The sequence below is a fragment of the Octodon degus genome, unplaced genomic scaffold, assembly GCF_000260255.1.
Source record: "Octodon degus isolate 3935 unplaced genomic scaffold, OctDeg1.0 scaffold00118, whole genome shotgun sequence".
NCBI lineage: Eukaryota > Metazoa > Chordata > Mammalia > Rodentia > Octodontidae > Octodon > Octodon degus.
This window is the reverse complement of record NW_004524694.1, coordinates 5,395,634-5,403,635: the sequence shown is the minus strand read 5'-3', so window position 1 is coordinate 5,403,635 and position 8,002 is coordinate 5,395,634.

The following is an 8,002-nucleotide window of genomic DNA, read 5'->3' as shown; positions in this document are numbered from 1 at the left end:
ACCCTGAACACCCTGTAGACCCTTCCCTAAAATACAAAAACAAAAAACTAAATTCCTTGGAATAATAGTGCATAAAAAAGGATAGATGATAAAATTAAAGAATTTGTCACATGTAGATTCAATTTTTTTGGAAAAGAATGGACTAATTGCTAATAAATCACTTCATGTTATTAATGTGCCTATTTAGATAAACTGAGGGGCCAGGGAGACAGCTCAGTAGAATACGTGCTTGCCTGGCAAGCGCAAGGGCCTGAGTTCAATCCCCGGTAAGATAAACTGAGACACCTAGCCACCCTGGATATTAGGACACATCTGTCTGCATTCCCTTCAACATCGCTCAGAAATCTGAAACTGTATTTTAACTGATGGTTTATTATTTATAAAATAATTCCCTATTTTGGAGAATAATTTTACAGAAGACTATTGGTGGTTTCTTATTTTCTAAGTGCTTTCACATTTCTTCATACTTACATTTAATAAGGTCATACAGTCCTCACAAATCCTTAGCCTGATAGTCTTTACCTGAAGGCCTGTCTCATTATGTCCTCAAAATAAAACAACTAGATTATACGTAGTTATATAACATTAATACAGTCTCATTTACACACCTTTCCTGTTGCGTAAGTTGAAAAGATATGAAAAAACTTAGGATTTGTGCCAGTTTTTTTTTTTTTATTTGATGTATTCAAATTTTCTAGCAGTCTTCCTCTAACTCAGTTACTAGGCTTTGACTGGAAATTCCATTAAGTTTCTCTTTGTCTGTTTGACCCTCAAACACCAATAAGAATGTCGTCAGATTCACCAAGTGCAACAAAATGTGACTGCTAAGTCATGGAAGGCTGCAGCAGAATCTGGGCCCTTCTGAAACTGCATGCACTAAGAGGTCTGTCAGAAGCATGCTCGCCAGATTTTTCTTAGTGTCCAGAAAAAGCAGTGGGAAAAGAATTCATCTGCATAAGTGACTTAAAATGTACAATTTATTTCTATTATATTCTCTCTCTCTCTCTCTCTCTCTCTCTCTCTCTCTCTCTCTCTCTCTCTCTCTCTGGCAGACCAGGAATTGAACTCAGGGCCTTGCGCTTGCCAGGGAAGCACTTATTCTACTGAGCTGTCTCCCTGACCCTCTATTATATCCTGAAGAGCACATAAAAATGTGAGCTCTTGGGGCCAAGGAGATGGCTCAGTGGAATAAGCACTTCCCTGGCAAATGCAAAGACCTGAGTTCAATCCCCGGTTCTAACAAACAAATAAATGAATAAACAAAAATGTGAACTCGTGTGTGTGTGTGTGTGTGTGTGTGTGTGTGTGTGTGTGTGTGTAAATATTATTTTTTGAAAAGTTCAGTTTCATGTTCTGGTTTGTCTGCTGTAGTGACCCCCAAGTTGTGGTTATTCACTTTTCTATGGGAGGTACCTGCCAGTGGGGGGGGGGGGCATTTCCAAGAGAGATGGGTGATAATGAACTCTTACCCTGGAAAGGTTCAACTATCACAAAAGAATGTTAAAAGCCATAAAGTTCCTTTATCTCCCTCCATTAGAAATTTTAACCTCAACAGCATTGAGCCAATCTGAATTCTGTGCACTAGCTTCTGACATCATTGTGGAGCACATCCTAATCTGCATTACCTTTATAAACAACTAGCTCAGAATACCAGTAGTTGTATTGCCTTTGTCTTTCCAGTTGTTTAAAAATATTTTAAGTAGCTAATTATATAAAAGTAAATACTAAGGGGGCAAACAAAATTATGCACACATCCAAAGCATCATCTTCAAAATTTAAGTTGAGTTTCTTTAATCTTTACTTCTGAAATCCTAATTTATCTTAAATTACAGAAATTACAATTGAAAACAAATGTGAGTGCTAAGAGAACCAAAGTGTTTAAATAAGTTTATATTGATCTGATTTATTTTTAGCTATTTTTAAACTGAACTAAGATTTTTTCTGTATATGTCATAATTCTTGAATTCAGCTAAAATATCACGTTGAGGGAGTAGATCGAATAAAATGACTAAAGCTAGAAGTACACATCACCATAACTTTCTAGGATTCTCCATTCAAATTTCTCTGATATCATGGATTTCCAGATAGAAAAGGAGGAAAAAAGAAAGAAGATAAATTTCACGACTAACATGATAGTTTGCATCACTAGGCGAACCATAATACATACCATGATAGTACGTAACACTAAATATTTTAGAGACTGGGAGTGGTGGCCCACACCTGTAATCCCAGCTCTTGGGAGCCTGTAAACAGGCAAATCACTACAAGTATGATCTAGTATTGAGACTCTGAACACCCTGTAGACCCTTCCCTAAAAATACAAAAAAAAGAAAAAAATTAAATAAATAAATAAAGCCTTGCCATTTAGAAGCAATAGAGTTTTATCACTTAAAATTTTATTTTGCATTTCTGAAGAGAACTTTTCGGATTTGTTTTAATGAGAAGTGACATTATGAACTAACTTCTCAAGATGATTTAATCATTATCTGCTTCAAATATATACTAATAAAATTGAAGATGTAGTTTCACCTACATAGACAAAGGGAAATGCAAACATCTGTAAGCTTTCTCTATGCATAAAGTCTAAACCTTTCCAGTCAGCTTTCACGTCAAGTGATGGATCCTCCCTGTTCTTCAAATAGTCTTGATGACACAGCATTTCCTTAACCTACCTCTCTCTCTCTCTCTCTCTCTCTCTCTCTCTCTCTCTCTCTCTCTCTCTCTCTCCTTGTTTTACAAACAGTGACTAACAATTACTATCACGCCAAAATGTAAGCATTTAAGCACTGAAGACGATCACAGATCTTGGTCTTTTCTCTGGCCAACTGCAATTATAACAGGTTTCCCCACTTAGAAGCATAAAGTTTTCAAGAATAAATTTGATAAAGATTTTTGGCCTTTTCCCCCTCTTACTCTGAACTTTACTTCTTTCACTTACATTGCTTCCTTGAAAAAAAAATGACCTCAAATCGCCAGATAATGCACCCATAAATGCCACTTGGAATCATTAATTCACTGAGAAAATTTTCATCTGGTTATCTTAATGACATTCAATGGTACCCTGATTCATTCAAAAATGAGGCCGAAGTATATGGAATGCTGTGACTGCTGATGTTCTATAATTAGACTCTTATGCAAAATAAAATTGCAGTAAACAAACTTTCCCAGGATTTAACAGCTCTGTGTTCACTTTATTTCCTGCATCAATCTATTTGTTCTTCATTGTGTTCAAATATAAACTCCATCATCAATTGCTTTCAAAATATGTGGAGAACTCACTTGTTTTGAAAACTTCATTTATTTAGGCAGATGCTGCACTGCTGAGCCACATTACTATATTCTCTTTAAAGTAATTTTTTTAAAAAGGTAATAAAAAATGAAAGTCAAGAACCAAAATTTAAGATTTATTAGAAGCATGTGGAAATATTCAATCTTATTTCCCATGTTGTATAACTATATCTGTTGATCTGGGCAACATTTGATGATAAAATAGATGATATATCAATCACTGTTAATCAGCTTTTCTTGTTTTGAAAATGTGTAACATATGCATGGCTACATGTTGCCCTGTTTCTGTCTTTGCTTTTATTTTTCTTGCTCTTGCTTTTACTCTTCAAAATAAAAGATAATTAAAATAAAAAATAAATAAATTTTGAAATATTCATTTTTCTTTGAAGTTTGCATTGTCAGGTATGACTTTTTATAAACATCTCCTATATTGAAAATTGGGCAAGATTAAGATGGTGTTGTGTGAAGTGATATGTTCTGTGGTCTTCGTTAACAGCTAAAATGATTAGTTTACCCAAACATTGGTGAAAATAGTGTCAAATTGTGATATTAATATGTTTCTATGAAAGGGGCTTAAATATATAAATGTTTACTTTTTATAAGTAAGTCATGCAAACTTTCAAGTTCCTTGGCTATGTTAAAGAAGTTTTATAGTTACTCAATTCCACAAACTAAAAAAATTTTACAAAGCTATATATTTTGATGTAAAAGATCAATATGCAAATATGTCTGTACATTATTATACTGAACAAACTGTTCTGAGTTCAATGGAGTTCTCTTTTTGTATTTTTAAATTCAGAATAACTTCATGGTGTTTCTCCTAAAGAGTTAGTACTTTTTACTCTGCAATCTTAATCTTTATTAGTTCCATGATATAGTGAGCCAATTCTACCTCTGTATTTTTCCAATAACGACAATTAGTTTTGGATTCAAAAAGTCAATTATTCTCAAATAACTCATTAAAGTCTGATCAGCAAACAGTATTATTACATTGATTTGCAAATTTTAAATACAGACAAGTATGAAAAATCAAAATATTTGAAGGCATTTTGTATTTGAAATATATTTGATATGCATTTCTCACAAACTCCACAACTGATTTTTCAATAGTCTTTGAATAGTCTGTGTATTAATTACCCTCAATGTTTCTCAGACTATTCTTTCTTCATATTCTAAGCTTTTAACAATTTGTGTCTGAACTTGTCTGTTAGCAATCCTTGTATTTTCTTCTTCTTTTTTCACTTTTCCCTTTGGTAGACTATCAATTGGATGAGGGGAGAAACATAATCTCTTCATCATTTAGAATCACAATTTTGCAAATGTAATATCTAAAACATGGCCGGTTTCAATATTAAATTGGGCTGAAAAGATAGCTTAGGGGACTAAATGCCTGCCTCACAAGCTCAGGGACTGGGTTCAATCCCCCACACCACATGGCACTCCAGCCCCACCTCTGGGTTCGCTGAGCCAGCCAATGAGATGCGGAATGGTGGTACACACCTCTTATACCAGTGCTGGGAAGGCTGAAAACAGGAGGATCACCATGAGTCCAATTTCATAGTGAGACCCTGTACCAAATACATTTAAAAAGAAATAAATAAATAACATGGTTGTAATTAATGAATGCTGGATTAATTAATAAATCTGTAAGGGAAATTGCTGATATTGTTCATTATAGCTGCCTTATTAAATTTTATACTTGACTTTCACTTTTCCTGAGCATTATTTCGGAAAAATTTATTAAAAGAAATCTCATTTCTTTACTCTAATACAATGACATTCAGCATCTTTCTCTCACACATCACATAATTTCCAAAATCTGAGATCTTGACTTCAAATGTATATTCTTCCACACAATAAAAGCAATGCTGAGCAAGTTATTTAATGTAAAATTGTGTTGCTAACACTCCTAAGTTTTAAACAGTACTACTGAGAATTGGGATATACATTTAAGGTACTTAATAAGTGCCTATTATTATGAACCTTCTCTGTTTAAATAGTTCATGTATTTGAAACTGTTCCTATGGTATGTGAATTAGTGCCTCTTATATCGTATCTAGCTATGCTTACTTTGTTTTCTTCAAGTGTAATTTTGGCTCATTTCTGAGGTTAATGAACGTAAACATATAATTTAAATTTACAATTTTCTAGTTTATAGTAGACATCTAATTAAGTGTCTAATATCACTAAACATCAGTTTTTACATCAGTAAGACCCAGACCAGTGACTGAACTCAAGATATTGTGTTTACCAAGCAGGCACTTAAGCTGGTGGGCTATATTCCCAGCCCAGATTATTGTTTGATGATTAAAGAATTATTTTACATCATTTACCAGTATGTTTTCATATTGTTTGTAATAAATAAATGACAGATAATATTTATTATAACTACTGCGTATTCTATCATGTTATAATCTTTCCCCTTATATTCATTTTTATCCCTTAATCATACATTAAGATCCATCGCTTTTTCCATAACTTATTGAAGTTATTGTGATTATTACAAAGCAAATAATTTAAAAACATTCATTTGACTAAAAGTCCAACTTGGGCTTCATACTAGGTTTACTAAGGGATAAGTAATATTTCACAGATATAGTTTTCTTAAATATAAAAAACATTATCAAGTTTTGGGGGAAAATAAAATATGATGAAATATATGAATGAAACCTATGCACATTGGTCTTTGTTAAGTTATTGCACATATATTCTCTTCAATGGCAATACTTTCTCTTTTTTTTCCTCTTTGGTGCTGGGGAATCCAACTCAGAACCTTGTGCAGGCCGGGCAGGCATCCCAGCTGCCGAGCTATCTCCCCGCCCCATTCAATGGTATCACTACACAGACCAAGCTCATCAGTATTTGTTTTCTCAAGCTGTGATTACACAAAATCCTTTTTTTAAAAATAGAACTAAGATTACATTTACATTAGTGATTATTTATCAAGTTATACAAGAAGAATTGTTGCATTTTATGCAGTTAGATATTTGTTTCCAATATCATGATTGTCGCCAGAATCTTAATTTAAAAAATTAAAACTTCTAATTTTTAATAGTTGTAATATATGTTTATAGATGACTGATATATAGTTCAAGTAATGCGCACAAAAGTTGTTATAAGTAGTTGTTATAATGTGTTCAATTGAATCTGGGTATTCATTGGAAAGTATGACCAGTCCTCAAGGAAAAAAGAAAAAAAAAGATAGTGACCTGGGTCCCCTCAAATCATGCGAGGTTTAAGTTAGAATTTATTTGCCCTCTTATGAGTGTTTGTCTCACCTAGATTGTCTTTTATTTTTCGTGTTTTGTCTATTCACTGTGATCATTCTACGTGAGAAATATTTTTAACAGTAATTTAAATTTCTGAGTGGAATTCTATTTTACCACCATTATAGTTTCCAGGTCTAAAAGGCACATTCTACGTGTCCCATACGCATGTCTTAAGAGAGATTAGACCATGAAAATGGAATGTTGGACAAAAAATTTCTTAAATGTCCACTGCACATCTGTCTGGGATCCACCACATACAAGATTTGTTTTTGCACTACCTTTAATTTTATATACTGCAAGTCCTCTAATGCATACAGTCATGGTTTATAATCCACGCCCTGAAAGTGAAGACACTCCTTCCTTGTTGCATACTTCATATTTGATTGGGTACTGAAAATCAAATTCAGAACCTTGTGCTTGCCAGGCAGGTACTAACCACTGAGCTGTATCTCTGGTACATGCTTCCTATGTGATGTAATGTTTTCATCTCCTATACTGGGCATGGTGGCGTGCACCTGTATTCCCAGCTCTTGGAAGGCTGTAAACAGGTGGATCACTACAAGTCTGATCTAGTAGTGAGACCCTGTACACCCTGTTGACCCTTCCCTAAAAAAAAAAAAAAAAAAAGTTCTCATCACCCAAATTAAGTGCATCTCAGAAAGTATTTCTTTTTTTCTTTTTAATGTATTTGGTACAGGGTCTACAGGGTGTTCAGGGTCTCACTACATAGATGGAACTTGTTATGATTCTTCTGTTTTCAGCCTTCCAAGTGCTGAGATTACAGGCACACGCCACCACTCCCAGTTTCAATTGCCCTGTCAGTGTGCCCCGGGGTCAGGGCCAGCATGGCACGCTGGGGATTAAATACTGGGACTGCGCTCTGCCTAAGCAGGCGCTTTAGTCCACTGAGTTATATGGCAAACCCTGCAGAAACTATTTCTAAAGAAGAGCAATTAATAGATCTCATTTACAGTACAGGAAGTCAACCTCATTGCACGTAGTTCTTTTATTACCTAGTAGATTATACTTGAGTATTTCTGAATATTTAATAGTAAGTATGGAAAACATATTTCTGGTTATAACCTCAAAGGATGGTTTTAGTTATAATGACAGATTATCCCCCTGAAGAATTATTTGTTGGCAAATTTTAGCTATATTTTAAGTTAATGCTTATTTAGTCTAGTGTCTCAATTATATTTATGAAGTTAAACAAATTATTCAACTAAAATAGTAGCATGCTAACAGAGTAAAAGTCTAGATAGATAGATAGATAGATAGATAGACATATAAATATAATTTTATGTATAATCTTGACAGTATATTTCATCCTCAAAGATAATAGAATGTATGTTCGGAAAACATAGAAAAAAGACCAGTTATGAAAGAAATATTGCATTGCTATATTTAGAAGCAAGTTATACAATATACTGAAATTAGATTGTTGT